Source organism: Callorhinus ursinus, unplaced genomic scaffold (genome assembly GCF_003265705.2).
Source record: "Callorhinus ursinus isolate GAN/ISIS: 27379988/994484 unplaced genomic scaffold, GSC_fseal_2.0 scaffold76, whole genome shotgun sequence".
In the NCBI taxonomy this organism is placed as follows: domain Eukaryota; kingdom Metazoa; phylum Chordata; class Mammalia; order Carnivora; family Otariidae; genus Callorhinus; species Callorhinus ursinus.
Window position 1 is genome coordinate 454335 of NW_027397138.1, and position 16482 is coordinate 470816.

At 39.4% G+C, this 16482-nt stretch overlaps 1 protein-coding gene, 1 long non-coding RNA gene and 1 other non-coding gene across 3 annotated transcripts in view; 2 read left to right on the forward strand and 1 right to left on the reverse strand.

Moving 5' to 3' along the window:
- Positions 1–16482, forward strand: part of MAML2 (mastermind like transcriptional coactivator 2) — a 341184-nt gene that overhangs the window by 308622 nt on the left and 16080 nt on the right. The gene's annotated exons all lie outside the window — the stretch shown is intronic.
- Positions 11892–15742, reverse strand: LOC141371543 (uncharacterized). Its single transcript, XR_012376581.1, has 3 exons — positions 15513–15742; positions 13227–13399; positions 11892–12030 (listed from the first exon to the last, which is right to left on the reverse strand). It is a non-coding gene; the product is annotated as an uncharacterized lncRNA (long non-coding RNA).
- Positions 15125–15254, forward strand: LOC112840681 (small nucleolar RNA SNORA11). Its single transcript, XR_003212570.2, has one exon. It is a non-coding gene; the product is annotated as a small nucleolar RNA SNORA11 (small nucleolar RNA).

The window sequence follows — 16482 nt, forward strand, 5'->3', positions numbered from 1 at the left end:
CTGCCTGAGTTAGAATTTTGGCTCCATTGCTTACTGTCTTAATGAATTATTTAACACCTCTAAATGTCAGTTCTCTCATCTGTAAAATGGGAATATTGGGGCGCCTGGGTGTCTTAGGCGGTTAAGCGTCTGCCTTCAGCTCAGGTCATGATCTCAGGGTCCTGGGATCCAGCCCCACGTTGGGCTCCCTGCTCAGTGGGGCTCCCCTGCTTGCCCCTTCCCTCCACCCACCCCCAGCTCGTGCTCTCTCGTGCACACTTTCTCTCTCTCCCAATCTCTCTCTCTCTCAAATAAATAAATAAAATCTTTTTTTAAAAATGGAAATACTAATAGGGCTCTTATAGAAGGTTGTTACAGTTATGAAAAGTGATGGTGCCAACACTACCAAAAGTAAAGTGTCCAACACAGTGACTGATGCATAGTGAGTTCCCAATACAGGATACCTATTATTGTTATTTATAGATAATGACTCAAATACACATATATGGAAATTTCTTTGAAATTTGCATACCCTGTGATTTAGAAATTGCTCTAATGCTCCATGCCATCCACACACAGTTTTAGAGTTCCTTAATTTGTAATTGGTTCAGGTATTTGCCCTAAGATCTTGACATAAGCCCCCAAAGTTTACAAGCTTAGCTTCTAATGGGAGTAAGATTGAGGATGAGCAGACCAGTTGAAGCCAAATATTGTGTTTAAAAGTAATTTGTGTGATAATAATGTAATATATGGTGATTAACATAACAATAAAAAATTTAAAAAAAATAAAAGTAATTTGTGTGAGGTGAAGACAATTTACCCTAACTCCAGAGAAATGTAGAACCAGTTAGAGTAGATTACTACAAGTTGAATTGAGTTAAAGCGATCAGTTAGTTGGTTTATAAGAATGTCGTCTCAGACCCCTCAGCTCCATCTCAGCTGTCCTCTTGCAGTCTGTCGCCGCTTTCCTTCACAGTTCAGAGTTCACTGTTGTTAGTTTTAAATGTTGATCCCAGGAGGCTCCAGTTAAAAGATGTTCATTTTCTGAATGGGGCTTTCTAACAGGCTGCTTTGATCTTAACATGAGTCAACAACCATTATGTCATCCCTGTCACATGCATTTGGGTGAAGAGCTTAGCTACCAATAATAAGGTGGTCTCTTCGTTTGTGGAATGTCATTGTCATTTTCCCTTCCTTAGTGAATGTAATTCGGTTTGAAAACATTGCAACTCTATGCTAAAATGCTGAATACACTGGGAGAATTGCATATTTCATATTTGTGATTGGATTTCATGCTTTAGTTTTTATATTGTAGACATACTAGTTAAAATTTACTTGCCTAACTGGAGACCTGTCATTAGTTAAATCTGACTGGTTTGGAAAGAATCCTTAGGATTTTACCATTTTGGCTTTTGTTGTTGTTGTTGTTAGAAGTGATATTTGTTGTTGAAAAACAGTATCTCTGTTAACTAACGGACTTCCCTTGGTGATTTTGTTGATGTCATTTCCATTAACCCTTGCTCCTCACCTCCTAGAAACCTGTGGTTCATGGCGGCTCTTCCTTCTTCACCTGACCTCCTAGTTCATAGGTAACATAGTGTTATTTATGGTGTTATTTACATGTTAAAAGAGAAAAAAAAAACAGAACCTCCAAATCAGCCTATTAAGATGAATACATATACCATTGCATAACCAGCTAAGGTAGATAAATAGTACCTAGTCAACTAATTAAAAACACATAACAAAAGAGCGCATTGAATAAAATGACAATGTCAGTAAACATTACGAACCTGTTGCTTCGTGAAGCAGAATTATTTGAAAGAGGATTTCTGAAAATATTTTTATTGCGTTTTAAAGCATGGTGCTTTGTCAGCATCGAAGTTATTTTTAGGTAGAAACAGTAGTAAAGGTATCTTCTGTACACGCACAACTAAATTATATTAACGTCTTGCGTTGCTTAAGGAAACAAACAGATTTCAAAGGTTTATTCTAGAAAACGGTGTTTAATCAATTTCTTATACGGTCTTTGAACATAATCTAGTAAGCAGATGTGGAGTTAACGGCTTATTATGTTCTCACTCCCTGTATCCATTCAGAGTCTGCCAGGCTGGGAATAAAAGTCAAGACATGTGCACATAGAAACTCTGTAGATGTTTGTAGCATTTGGAATTAAAATAGTGAGAAGGCTGCCTGGGTGTCCCTTCAGACATGGCACAGTAGAGCAAAGGGGACAGGAAATATGCCAGACTGCCTCTGCAGGAGACTGCTGAGAACACGTGCATCAAGGAACAAGGAACTGCTTAATGATTAATCACTGTCAACCTTTGTTCTCGTTAAAGACTTGATTGTCGGACAAGGCTTGTAATGAGGGACTGTTTTGGTGCCTGTTGCTACGAGATGGTGTTCACTGATCCTCCGTGGATGTAAGCCGCCGTGCCTGGCTTGCCCAAGTCGAACACATTAGAATGAAAATGCTCTAACAGTGCCCGCTAGTGGTGCTGGAAGGAGAGGCTCCAGACATTCTGTTTCCCGAACGTTACTCCCAAATTAGAGGACGGCTATCCAAGGGTTTGGCTCGGCCGACTTTTGGCACATGAGATTTTAGCAAAATAATTTTGAGCAAGTTTAACAATAGAAGAGATAGACAGAAGTAGATTTATGGTAGTGATGGTTTAGAAAGACTCTTCCCCAGCCACACACACACACATACGCGCAGACACCTTTTCTTTTTGACAAACACAGATACTCAGAAATCAAAATTTAAAGTCGTGTTACCGTTTCTTTTGCCTTCTATAAATAATATATTGAATCGTGCTTTGCAAACCAAATCCTTAACCACCAAATCATGTGAGGCTGAAGTGTGTGTTGGCATCGTTCTAAAGGCTAGGGAAAAAAATCCCACTTATTCTGTCATTGACTAGCTGGCTTATGGACTTCTGCGTAACCGTTTTTTAATCTTTATTTTACTGCTATAAAAAGATCAATGGGACATTTTAAAGGAGGAAAAATGCTATTTTTAAACGTAAAAAATTATTATTCTGGGTTGATGTGACCTTAAAAAACTCTAAAATTCTTATAAACGTCACTGCATCATTATCATGAAATTACTTCTAAAATATATCCTTCTGTGGAAGAACTAAAAGATACGGAATAACTAAAACTGTTGGTGATACTATCAGATTATACCTACTACTCCCTAGCCAAAAAGAGTTCTCTATAACAAATAAAGCCTGCCACGGTTTTTTGATGTCTGCACGAAGCAACTTTTCTTCTGATTTAAGCCTCATTTAATAACTGTTTGGTTCAAAATATTATAGGTCCTCTTCTTCCTTCCTTTTTTTCCTGTTCCTCCTAATTCATCCACAATATAATCAGGGAAGTTGAATAGGGACTGCTGGACCTCCAGCAACATAAAACGGGGCCCCTGCCAGCATCCTGTGCCCCTACGGAGTCTGCGGATAACTGAATATTCTGCCCATACCAGAAATGATCGCGTATAACTCAGGGAACTGCCTCTCCAGAGTGTCCCCTGCATATAAAGGTAGCCGGGGGTCTGGGAAAGCCCCTTTGGTCTGCCCCTGTATCTCTCAGTAGATTTGCTCTAAATCCTCCCAAACAGGAAAGTCGGTTTTTATTTACATCTCTAAATAGCAATCCAGTCTGCTTGGCAGAACAGTCACAGTATATAACCTATAAACACCAGTTTTCATAGTCTCACCTCTGTGTTTATATACGTATCCACATGTGACTAAAGATATGGAATGGAAATGTTCTCTGATTGCAGTATTTATCTGCTGAGGTTACAATGAGGAAATACCCTAAATTAAGACAGAAATCAGGAGGTTTTCAATGATACTGATAATTATAACTGGCTTGGTCATTTAAGACATATTAACGGTGTGTAGTAAGTAGATCATCCCCAGTGCTACAAACTGTTCCCAATTCAGTTCATGGAACTGCAACCCTCTAAGGAATTGAAATATGAAATATGAAAGGATTTTCATAAGCCATGCTTTATAAATCCTGGTAGGCCTGATTGGTTTTTTTATCCTTGACCATAGATAGAGACGTTAAGGAATACTCGACCATGTTGTGAGGGAGAGCCTTGAACAGACGTCCTTGGACAGTATTTCTAGTGGCTAGCCTAAAATCCTGGCAGGAAGAACATATTGAAATAAATCACTCTTTATACAACAAGGTGAATTATTATTTGCATTTAAATAGAAACGCTGCAGCCTTCCTGTACTGTAATAGATGCTTACAGGTAAATTACCGCACTTTTTATGGCTTCCCTAAGAAGTGAAGGGATCATATATCAATGCCCCTGTTTTCTTCTACCCTCTCAAGACCAGTGTAGTAGTAAGTACCCAAGTTAGTTTCACTGTTGATAACTTGCCTAAAAGTTATTCTCCAGATACCAATAGCCTCTCTTTGATCTTTGTAAATGATCAATATGATCAAATTACTAAAATAAGCTATATTATCCAAATGTATTGCTTTTCCTCCTAAAAGCAGTGATCACCTCACTTGCTTTTATAACCAAACGCCAGGTAAGATCCCAAGATTAATATCTTCTTGGTACGGAAAGCTATATAGCAGGGTATATGAATGAATGGTGTATTACCTAGGAGAAAACCACGAACCCAGCTGCCAAAAAAAAAAAAAAAGATTCAGGTAGAGTAAAAAAAAAAAATGTGAGGAAAAAATATTCAGATTTAATTGAGAAGTAAAGGAAAAGTTGTAGCACTAGGGGATAGAAGAACTGCTGTACATGAGGATGGCCATCTTCAGCACTGAGTGGGCTATTTATTTCTTTTAAAGGAACTGAATTGCCCTACCTTTTGGTCAGTTGTGCATTAACATGACATCTACCAATGTTATTTTGTTTCTAAAGAGCTCAAAATACTTTAGCTTAATTAACCCTCAAAACATTGATTAATTTAATCACATTTCTAAAATGGAATACTGGGGTGCCGGGCGGGGGAGGGGGGCTCAGTTGGTTAAGCGTCTGCCTTCGGCTCAGGTCATGATCCCGGCGTCCTGGGATCGAGCTCCGTGTCAGGCTCCCCGCTGATCAGGGAGCCTGCTTCTTCTCCCTCTCCCTCTGCCATTCCCCCTGCTTGTGCTCTCTTACTCTCTCTCTTAAATTAAAAAAAAAAAAAAAAAGACCTGGCAAGGATTAAATAATATGGTGAACTTCAACCGAAAATCTATCAGGTAAATCAGGTCCTTAGAAAAGATAATCAAGCTGTCTCTTACCAAAAACAACTGCTTGATTGAGTTAATTTGTTTAGTTGAGTAACATTTTCAAGCCAATTATTTGGCAATATTGTAGGCAAAGAAGATAGTTGGCGGGTTTTAAGTCTCCACCATATCCAGTATTGTGACATTTCACATACTCGGCCCCCATTCTGTTAAGTTTGTGAACAGGCTAGAAATTTTAAAAATTATTTTTGTGGGTTTTTTTTTCTTATGTGGATGGCTAGATAACAATATTTTTCAATTATAAAGGGAATCCAATTGGCTCAAATTTAGTCACAGTTTTGATTTAAATATTCAGAAATCTCAGATATATACTAAATGAACTGTTACTTGGATGCAGCCAGCAGCTGAAGAGCTGTTGCAGTCCCAGATGTATATCCTTTTAAAAAGTACCGCCTGGATCTGGAAAACACAAAACAGTGTAAACACTGGTAACTGTACAATATGTCAGTCTCCCCTCATGCATTCTCTCCTGATCGGCCGTTAGGAACATAAGCCACAAATGTTTACCCAATTGAAAAATCACTGGACAGTTATGTTCAAATCAAGGATCTGTTTCCAGTTACAAGTAACAGAATCCAGTACAATCAACCTACCCAGATTGCTGAGGCAAAAAAAGTTTAAAAGTTCACAGAACTCTGTATGTGCTAAATTTAAGGTCAAGTTTTAATTTAGAAGCAAAAAGACTTGTATAGTATCTTGAATTGACAAATAATATTAACTATTCTTAGGTGAGGCATTTTGTATGATATTTGATATTAATGTTATTTCACTGAAAACTTTTGATATATATGTTACTTTCTTAGTAACACCTAAATAATTGCAAATCATCTTATAGATTAAGTTTATCTGATTTTCAAGTTGTTGCTTAATTATTTATTGAACAACAAATATATTCCAAGTATCTGTTTTATGTCAGGCTTATGTGTGCTAGTAGAAATGCATAGATGAATAAAAAGTCCAAAAAAGTCTTTTTGAAGTAATAACAGTGACATAAGAGAAGACATACATGTAAATAAATAACTGATATATTCTATGACAAAGAAAAATACAAGATGTGATTAGGACTCAAGATGTGATTGGACAGTGCCAACATAGATTGTCTTACTCTGAATTCTCTATTCAGATGAATTGGTGGGTTCAGCTTGTGAACCCAAAGTTATACTAGAAATCCTTGTAAATGAAAAAATGTCATAAAAAGTGCTCGATGTCCAGAAATATTTTAGTAGTCTCCACCATCTTGTAATCCAAACAGACATGGAGAAGCTAAAACACTGCGTGTGTGTGTGTGTGTGTGTGTGTAAGACATCCCCCATTTTATTACTCAACAGCATTGATAAAATTTTTAGGTACCTTCTTTCTAGATTTATAACCATAAAGTAACAGCAGATCTGGTAATAGTTGTACAGCTGATTTGATCAATGTAGACAGATAATCAAACCAAAGAAAGTTGACCTTCATCATTCTTTTCCACGGTGGACTTTTCATTTAAGGTTATCGTTTTTCTAAAACATTGTTTTGGTACTCTGCAGATCAAAATGTGTTTGTATGGTTAGCATAAATAAGATTTGGTAAATAACCTGATTTTCTGGGAATTGATCCAAGTGAAACCTCTAATCTTTTGAAGCTCATCCCTTAGTGAGTCTTAGGGAGAACTCAGCTTTTTTGAAGTCCCACTGAAATATTTAGTGGCTTGCTTTGCTAATCCAAGGGAGACTTCAGGGCTACATTTAACAGAGAACAGATGGCTCCTTTTTAAATGTCCTTTGTGGTCATTATAATAATACATTCAAAAATAGCTAATCATGTCACAGTAGAGTATTTGGACACATTTGAAGATATTGGCCACAGTCACTATTTTTGTGTCAGTGCATCGAGTTCCATGTTTACTAGATAACCTGCAATCACCAAGGTATTCTCTCATTTCTCTTACAAGGAGATATGTCAGAATATGTGGGCTACTTTGTAGGTTAATATATTTTGTATATTTTAGCCCAGAATGGATAGCCAAAGCATAAAAATTACCTCTAGCAAAATGTTTTGTAGATTGTTTTTTTTTTTCAGAATCAGAGAAAAAAACCAGACTTTTTATAGAATCAGTTCAGAAAAGTCCAATGTTATTAGGAAAGCTATATATATATTTTTATGTTGTGCCTTCCTCAATGAAGTATATGAACAGATCCCGAATTAAGTTTGAAATTTTTTCAACATTCCCATCCCTAAAGCCTCAATTTTTGTTTACCTCAGTCACTTCAGAAGAAAATAACCAGTGTGATTTCCTGCTCCTCACCCCCAACCAGATCAGTCCAGTATTTGTACATTATAGTGGCAAAACCACTGCATGGCATGTTGTTAAGTTGCATTGTAGACTCCATGAAAAAGAGAAATTGAATTATTTCATGACAGTGGTATTTATTGTTAGCTTGATCCAATAAAAATGGAATTTCAACAACTCTAGCACTAGAATGGAATTTAGAGATTATAATCTAACTTCCATTATCTTAAGATTGAAGAAAATAAGGTCTAAAGAGTTTAAAAGAGAAGACTATGAAATTAGCAAGGTGCGCAGGTCACATGAACCAGATTCCTACAAGAATCAATGAAATAATGTCAGTTTGTGTAAGTAAGAAGAATAAGGAAAAATTATCAAAGAAAACCATAGTTTCAAATAAATGCTAACTTTTCTTGCATACCTCCTATGAGCCAAAGACTGCCGCATATTTTACCTACTTAATTTTATTTAAGCCACACAGCAATTATATGAGGAAGGCAGTGTTATTTGCCCCTTAACAGAGGAGAAACTGAGACATTGAGACTTTTATAACTTGCCTGAGAACAATTAGTAAGTCATGGAGGAAATATTTAAACCTGGGCATGTTGACTACAAAGGTTACATTTTTCATCATTATAGTGTTTTGTCATGTGATACCACAGGAGGCATGTAAGAATTTTCTTAGATTTCTCACTTCTCTATCTTAAAGAGATAAGAAGCTAAAAGTAGTCTATAAAATTTTCATTAAAGTGAAATTCTAGAGTCAAAATTCTGTATTATTTTTTTTTATTATTATTTCCAAAGGAAAAATCTTACATTTCTCTCCAAGTATTAGAAGCCACCTAGGGAAATCAATTTGTAAAAATCCCAGATTTGTTTTGTGTATAATTTGGACATCATTTTGATTTGAGAACCAGCCCTTTAAACTGTTTTTTCCTTCCTTCTGAACAGTGGCGTCACTTACCTCTTCTTCCTTCTTTGTCACTACTTGTTTACTGGATTGCCTTCACTTTCAGTGAGAACAGAAAATGTTGATATTTATCTCATCCAAAACCATAACACCTTCCAGACACTTCTAGAGGAAAAGCACAGTTTTAGGGTAGAAAACCGGTTCCTGATATATGTCCCTTTGAAATGAATGTTTTTGTACAGAGGAGTTATAAGCCTAATGTAGTTACACATTATACGGAAGGAAGAAGAGGAAGGGATTAATATCAACATGAGTTATAGAATAGGCTCAACAAAAGATAACATTAACCTTAAACACAATTCCCTAATCTTGTTTTAATTGGTGGAGACAGTGGTGAAATGCTTCGCTATTGTGAAGTGACTGAGCACATCTCTGGACAATTATTGCTTGTTGGTTCATTGCTGGTATTATTGTAAACAGCATGCTGTCCTCACTATCTGAGGATCAGAAATTACATTTTGTTTAGTCTGGTACCTTAATGTGTGTGTTTGATATTCAGTAAATATCAGATTTATTTAAGAAGAGATAATATTTATTTCGAGTCTGTTGCATACCAGATACTACTATACTAAGCACTTCACCTACTTTCTGCCATTTGTTGAGGTAATATTGAGGAAGATATTATTACCCCCATATTTGGGGGTTATTTGGGATTGGGATTTGGACCCAGTTCTGCCTGATTCCAGAGTCTACTTTTCACTATTGCTGTCTACCCACTCAAATTGCTTTTAGAACAGAGGGATATTTTTTAAATATTTCGCCAATTACCTTATTCTGTTAAGCCTTTAAGGTTCTTTGCATTTTAAAGGCATATGTTTTTTTAAAAAGACAAATTTCTTAACCTATCTCCTCATCTTAAAATGGGAATCATAATTAAAACAATTATTGAGGAGATTAAATGAGGTAATAAATGTCAAGCCCTCAACACAGGGCCTTGTACATAGCTTTCAAAAAATGATAACTATTGGTAGAAACTGTACTCCAGTGGTGTGCCTTCTTCCTGCCTTCCAGCATATCTACTACTACCCACTACCACCATCATCATGTTCTCCATCATTGCTTACCACTAGCTCTTTTTCTTTCTAGAATATCCTTTATGCTGTGGGCCATCCTAAAGTGATACACTCAGAAAAGCAACACTGGATTCTACAGTGTTGCTCAACCTTTGCCTCTCTGTCCTACATTGGCTTTCCAGTTGCCTTTGAAAAGAGCTAGGATTTTTATCCCATGTGCCTGACAGCAGGAAGTTCTGACCCCATTTTCTACTTCATGTGGCTTCTTCATTTATCTATGTATTTATTTATTAAAAAAACACATGTATGGAGGGTCTGCTGTATACCAGGAAAAACATGATGAACGTCCCAGCCTTCCAAGCCCTTCTACTGGGAGGTAGATATAAGCAAACAAAAGTTGTGATACAGAGTAAAAAATGGTCCCTAATGAGCCAGTACCAGTTGTTACGGAAGCACAGAAGAGGGGCACCGAAGAGCGCTGGGAGGCCAGAGAAGACTTCCTGAAAACACGACATCTGAACTGAGCCTAGAAAGAGTGAGTGATCCCTGGGTAGGGAGGAGCAGGGCCAGAGGGCTCCAGGCAGAGATGTTGCGAGCAAATGCAAAAATTCAGAGAGGAGAAGGAGCTCTGTGAGTTTGAGGAATTGCAAGTAGGTTAATTTCACTCTAGGACAGAGTGAAGAAAGCATGTGTTGAGAGATGAGACTGGGGAAAGATGCGGAGGCCAGATCAGGGAGGGCCTTCTCTGCCATTTGCAGGGGCTAGGACTTGATTCCAAAGGCCGAGAGGAGCCAGGGATAGTTTTAAGCTGGGAGTGCAGTGTAGGGGATGTATCTGAGTGGAAAATCATTTCGTTACTTTCATAAACACTAATCTTTGAGGGGCAGAAGGTGGAGTTCTAAACCTGAGGTCAATGGATGGTCTGTGGATGTTTAGAAAATGTGTAAACTCCCTGAAAATGTAGACAAAATTGTTAGTTGTATGTGTACGTGGGGGGGGGGCGCGAAGGGAGGAGAGGCAGAATCCATAGCTTTGTGAAACCTTGCAAAGACTGTGTTATCCAAAGAAAAGTTGGAAACCACTGCTCTAGGGACAGAAAGCTAAACGCTAACTTACAGAGCAGAAATTTCAGGTCTGCCACAAAGAGCCCTTCTAAAGTTAAAGAGTTTCTCTTTTAAGAAAAATTTCTCATTCCTTCCCCTGAATTACCAAACTCTTCCCACTCCGCCCTGACCCACTGACGTTATGTTCCTGGCTGCTCTCCCACCTAAATGCTGTTTCCTCGCTCATGGAACTGGTCCTCTGTGCCAACCCATAATAAGTGTCCACCCCAGAGGCTAAGAATAGATGCAGTGTCCTGGTGACTTGAAAATTAGGTAACATCTGAAGGATGAACTCTACAGTGACCACAAACTTCATTCTGATCATTTGAACCAAACAAATTATAAACATATGATCAGGGTTTCCCTGTAGGGTAAAGGAGGAGGTTCCGAGCAAGCAGAGAAAAATGCCCTATTAAGTAGAAGGAAAAGGCAGCTACTATTCGTAATTGCAAAGGACAAAGAAAAATACCAGTCCAAATAAAATCTTCTGTGTTTGCATGTTCCACCTTCCCACATTTTCCCAACCCCACCCCTCACCCCTAACAAGCCAGTTCCATCAGACAAGCTACAGTTCTCCTAGGCAGATAGGTTTGGTTCCATTGGTCTCTCCTTAATACATTTTCCTGGGTTTGTGTTGTGTTCTTCATCTTTTAGGTAGGTCTGTGACCTCGTGCAAGTCATTTTGTTAAGCTTTCTGGGCAGTGTCTTCATCTGGAAGATGAAGCTGGATGCTTTTTCAGCTGTCACAGTTTGTAGTGGTGGCTGGAGTGGAGGGTGATTGTAAACAGATCTCTTGATAGCTGTTTCTCGTTCCCAACTCACCAGTCCCTTCCAAGGATTGCTGGGTACTTTCTCGAAGGCATTTTATCAATTTCACATAAGCAGTTCCTTAGCCAGTACAGCCAAATAGGGCAAGGATCAGGAAACTCTATCCACGAAGGGCCAGATAGTAAATATTTTAGGCATTGGGGTCCATGAGGACTCTGCCACGGCTCTTCAGCTCTGTCATGCATGGGAAGGTGGCCCCAGACAACACGGAAATGCACGCGCATGGCTAGGTGCCAGTAGAACTGTGGTTACCAAGAAAGATGGCAATCTGGGTTTGACCGGTCGTGCCACAGTTTGCGGACCCTTGAGATGGACGACAAGCAGCCTGAAGACAGGAGTGTTTCATCCCTTCAGTCTTTCAGTTTGAAAGTTGTTTCCTGGACAATTTCCTGATAATTGTTTTTTTGTCATTGTTGCCATGAAGGGCAAGAACAGTTCGATTATTTTAGCCCCACACAGCCACCTCACTCTCTGTGCCCCAAATAAATAACTTTAGTGGGGCTGCCAGCTTGCAGGGAATCTGAAACAGTTCAGGCAACTTGTTTCTCAGGCGTAGAGATAAATAAATGGCTTCATAAGTAGACAGTTCAGAAGATGAATAGCCTGGAGGAACAGTTAAGCAGTTAGTTCATGGAGACAGGCAAAGAAGAGGGAGAGAGAGAAGAGCGGGGAAGAAAGATTGAATAGCAAACCAGTTTATGAGATCTACTGTACAAACTTGCCCAGCTGGGTACTTTATCTTGAATTTGCTTTGCAAATTGCAGATGCCGAGCTCTGGAAGCCAAGAAAAAGAAAGGGCAGTCATCCCACGCCAAAATACTCTCGTGGATCCCAAGTAACTTACATTACTTCATTTTTGTGGGGGGAAAAATCATTATATATCCCCCTTCCAAAATAAGAAAAACAGAGAGCCATTTTACCCAGATGCCCGGAAGAAGACAAATATTTTTTAGAGTGTTTTTTTTTTTTTTTAATATTAAGAGAACAATACCTGCCTGGTAACTTTGCTTGCTTTGTGAAATGAACGAGGTCACAGTGTTCAGTCCACAGAACTGTTTTAACAGTAAAAATGGCTGAGTTCAATGAGTCTTAATATCTCAACATACTTCAATGAAACCGGGGATATTTTTGTTTGCTGCTTGAAGACATGTCTAATTGGACCCTATTCTAACTTTTGCTGAAATCAATCCTGCTTGACAGAGCCTTTGCATTCCATTAAATGGAAGAAAGTGGTAATCACAGTATTTTTATTAGTTAACATCTTTTTGAAAGATCCCTCACATATTAAGCATGGCTTACAAAGACATTTTATCAAAGTAAAACCCAGTGGCCAGGACTGTCCTCCAATGTGTGGTACTAAGAGTTACAAGATTTTTTATTTTTCCTACATTCTCTTTAAATTTTGATCCCTGACATTTTAAAGAGGTCTTGGTGAATGAGCTGCTAGGGCTAGAATAGTGGAATTTATTTCTAACTGTACAATTTGGACATTTTTTCAAAGGGACTTCAACCTGGCTTTGAGAGAAATAGTTAATAACAGGAAGAACAAGTCATTTGTCCCCTAAAGAAAAGGGTGCCCATTTACAAGAGTTCAAGTATCTCCTTAATTTTCTGCCAGGTCTTCGAGACACATGTTTTGCCTCCTTGCTGAGTTAGCACTTCCCATAGTAATCTGTGGACAAAATACTAAGCAACAAAGTAACAAATATGGGAAAGCATTCTTTTACCATGCTTTCCATACATTAAACATGCTTCTAGCTTCCGATGAACGTAAATCAACCTCACACACTGCCACTTACCTTTGGGCAAACAGCTTTGGTCATCACACACCTGATTTACCAATGGTTTTCTAGCATCCTTGAGACCATTCTGGAAGATATATTTTCCATCAGTAGTCCAGCTGGAAAACTTGAAAGTATAGACAAGCTGCAGGGTTTTTTCAGCAGGCTGCCTGGACTCTGATCCCCAAGGCCTAGAAGAATGCATAATGCATAGTAGATGCTCAACAAATATTTGTTGAATAAATGAATCAGGTAGAGTGAAGATAATAATTCTAAAGACATAACTTAATTATTGGCAGAACTTCATTAGAAGAATACAGGTATGCTTTCATTGGCCTGGTAGTCCTGTGCTGGTGAAAAGAAGGATCAAGAAGCTTTAACCATATCTCAGCGCTGGCGTACTACTCTAACTCAGTGGCTTACCTAATACTATAACAGGACTTTAAACTCTTAAATACACACACACACACGCACGCGCACACATGTGCAAATGTGAAAAACTAAGTGCGTATTAAATGTAAATTTATATTAAATCCCAGGAGGATAGGATCAGAAGCCTATTTTGTAGGTTAGCATCAAATACTGTAATTTTATTGGTAGAAGGAGAAAATACACACACACACACACACACACACACAAAATGAAAGATCATTCAGGTTCATGATTTGAACCAATCATATGGCTGTTATTAGCTGCCAGATCAGCCTTTAACTCCAGTTTCTCTAGAAAACTGGGTTTTCTGTCATAAAAGACTGCTTCAGTGGAAATGGCCTAAATCATTCACAATCTCTCTCTCTCTCTCTCTCTCTCTCTCACACACACACACACACACAGACACTCATCTACAGGCTGAGGATGTGCCATTTTTACCATGGTCTTCATGAGCTTTAAGGAGACCATGCGTGTTGAAATAGAACCAGACTGATTTCTATAAGGCCACGTTCTACATGGGCTGAGCGGAAGGCAAAGAGTGAGGCTGAATATGGAAATCAAACCCAGCGCAGCAGAGCATATTTTTCTTTCAAAATATTTTATGTACTGAAGTTTGCACAACATCTTGGCAATGACAGCAAGCCTGTGTAAGGAGGTGTTTCGTGTTTCATAGCGAACATAAGGGCAAAAAAGTGTAGCACCAGCCAAATATTACTTCAATCATGCAATGAAAGAATGTGCATGGTGGAGTACATGGTAAGGCCCACGGGCCAGAAGCTACAAGGCTTAAAAATCTTGTACAGAATTCCAAAAGAGAGCTTATCTCTTATTTTTATATCTTTTGGTATTGTGAAGGGATGAAACTAAATTTAGTTCCATCCATCTGTTTGATTAGAGAGAGAAAGAGATGTAGTTGCATTTTCTTGGTAGGCAGATCTTTTCTAAATCTTAGAGGAGGCTAGTTTTCCAGATTTCCCTGGAAATTAATTTGAAGTTCACCAATTTTGCCAACACTAAGCATTCTGCCCACCTCTTTCTCTTCATCTTTCCCCTTTCTAAATAATTTTTTAATCTCTAGAAAATCTCTAGAAAAAAATAGAAAACTGCCTAGCATATTGTAGATATTCAGTAAAATTTATCGGAATTCATGAATGGACGGATGGATGCACAGGTGACTAGATTAGGCATTAGAAGATCTGGATTTTAATCATAAAGCTGCAGTAGGTATCATACCACCTAATGGAAATTGTTATGCATTGCTTTTTCCTGCAGCAACTTTGAGTGAGGATGTCCATGGGGGTATGTGATGTGTGCCTCTTAGATTCCCAGATAAAGGATAAGCCAGAGATCTTATCTTCAAGTGCCTACATGAGCCAGGCAAGTGATAGAAATGAGGGAAATGGGCAGATATAATAAAATAAGAAATAGTGGGGACTATGGCCCACTGGAGGGCACAACTTGTGTTTAAAATATGATGGGGGCATGGAGTGTGCTCAGAGCAGGGAACCTGAAGAAATGGCCCCTCTGTTTATAACACACCCAACAGGAATCTGGGTTCGCTGTGACAAGGGGCACAAAACGTGTGGCCTTCCTATGAACAGACACCCTACATGTGTCCCAACCTGCATCTCCACATGGCTTCTGGATAGGACCAGCAGCCTAAGGCTTTGTAGGCCTCAATCCTGGAGGCGGAAGCCCTGGGAGTGAGCGTGGGAGTGAGACATGGGCTGGAGGGTCAGAACAGCCCCCCACCCCCACCCCCAGGAACTGAGCTGCAGCACTGGGCCTGGGAAGGCGCCACCTGGGAGCCACTGGTACAACAGGTTTTCCTGGCTGGACGCAGACGTTTATCATCCTCCCGCACTGAGGTACCTGGAATACAAGAAGATCCCCAATAGCAGCCCAGTGGAGTATGAATTCCTCTGGGGTCTGAGAGCCTTCCACAAGACCAGCAAGGTGGGTGTGCTGAGATTCATCACCCAGCATCAGAACCAAGATCCCGGGAAGGGAAAGCTCATTTCTTAGAGGCTGTGGATGATGCGTTCAAGATGATGGATGTGGATATGGCTGAGGAACATGCCAGGGCCCAGATGAGGGCCCAGATGGACATCGGGGATGAAGCGCTGATTGGATGGTGGAGCTGGGATGACACACAGGTGGAGCTTCTGACGTGGTATTAGGATGGAGATTTTAGCAATCGCTGGGCCGGGGTTCCCTTGGCTTTCTGGGCTAGATACCATCAGTAATTCTGAATGGCAACCGTGCCAACTGGAGAGGCACCAGGAGAGCTGGCATCAGCCGTGGCTCCAGTGGGGGGGCCAGCACCACATTCTTGATGGGCCCAGCACCAGCTCCATCATCCCCGCCAGAAATGCTGCCAGAGCAAGTGCCAACTTCTCCCAGATCCATCAGTGCTGATGACCTGCAGCAGTCACTCACCAAGCCAGAGTGCCTCCTCAGACTCCTTCTTATAACACAGCACTAGGGGCACCTTCTACCTGCCTATCCAAGGTGGCACGCAAGAGGAAGCTGTCTTCGCCCTTCCTGCTTTCGTTGTGTGCTTTTGTCCTGTTGTCATGTTCTTGGTATCAGTATTATATTAAAGTTGCAACCTTAAGAAAACAAAAAAATAAATTAAATAAAATATGGGAGCTAAACACACCACATCTGCAATCCAAATACACTTACGGCATAAGCTTCTTAACAAACATAATTGTTTCTAGAACATCTCTGCCATATGCAAAATAATAAAGGAAGAAAGAAGAAAAATAGTAATTGCTAAAATGTAATCGAGTACCTACAAAGTGCTTAGAACTGTTCTAAATTTCATCTGGTTTAATTT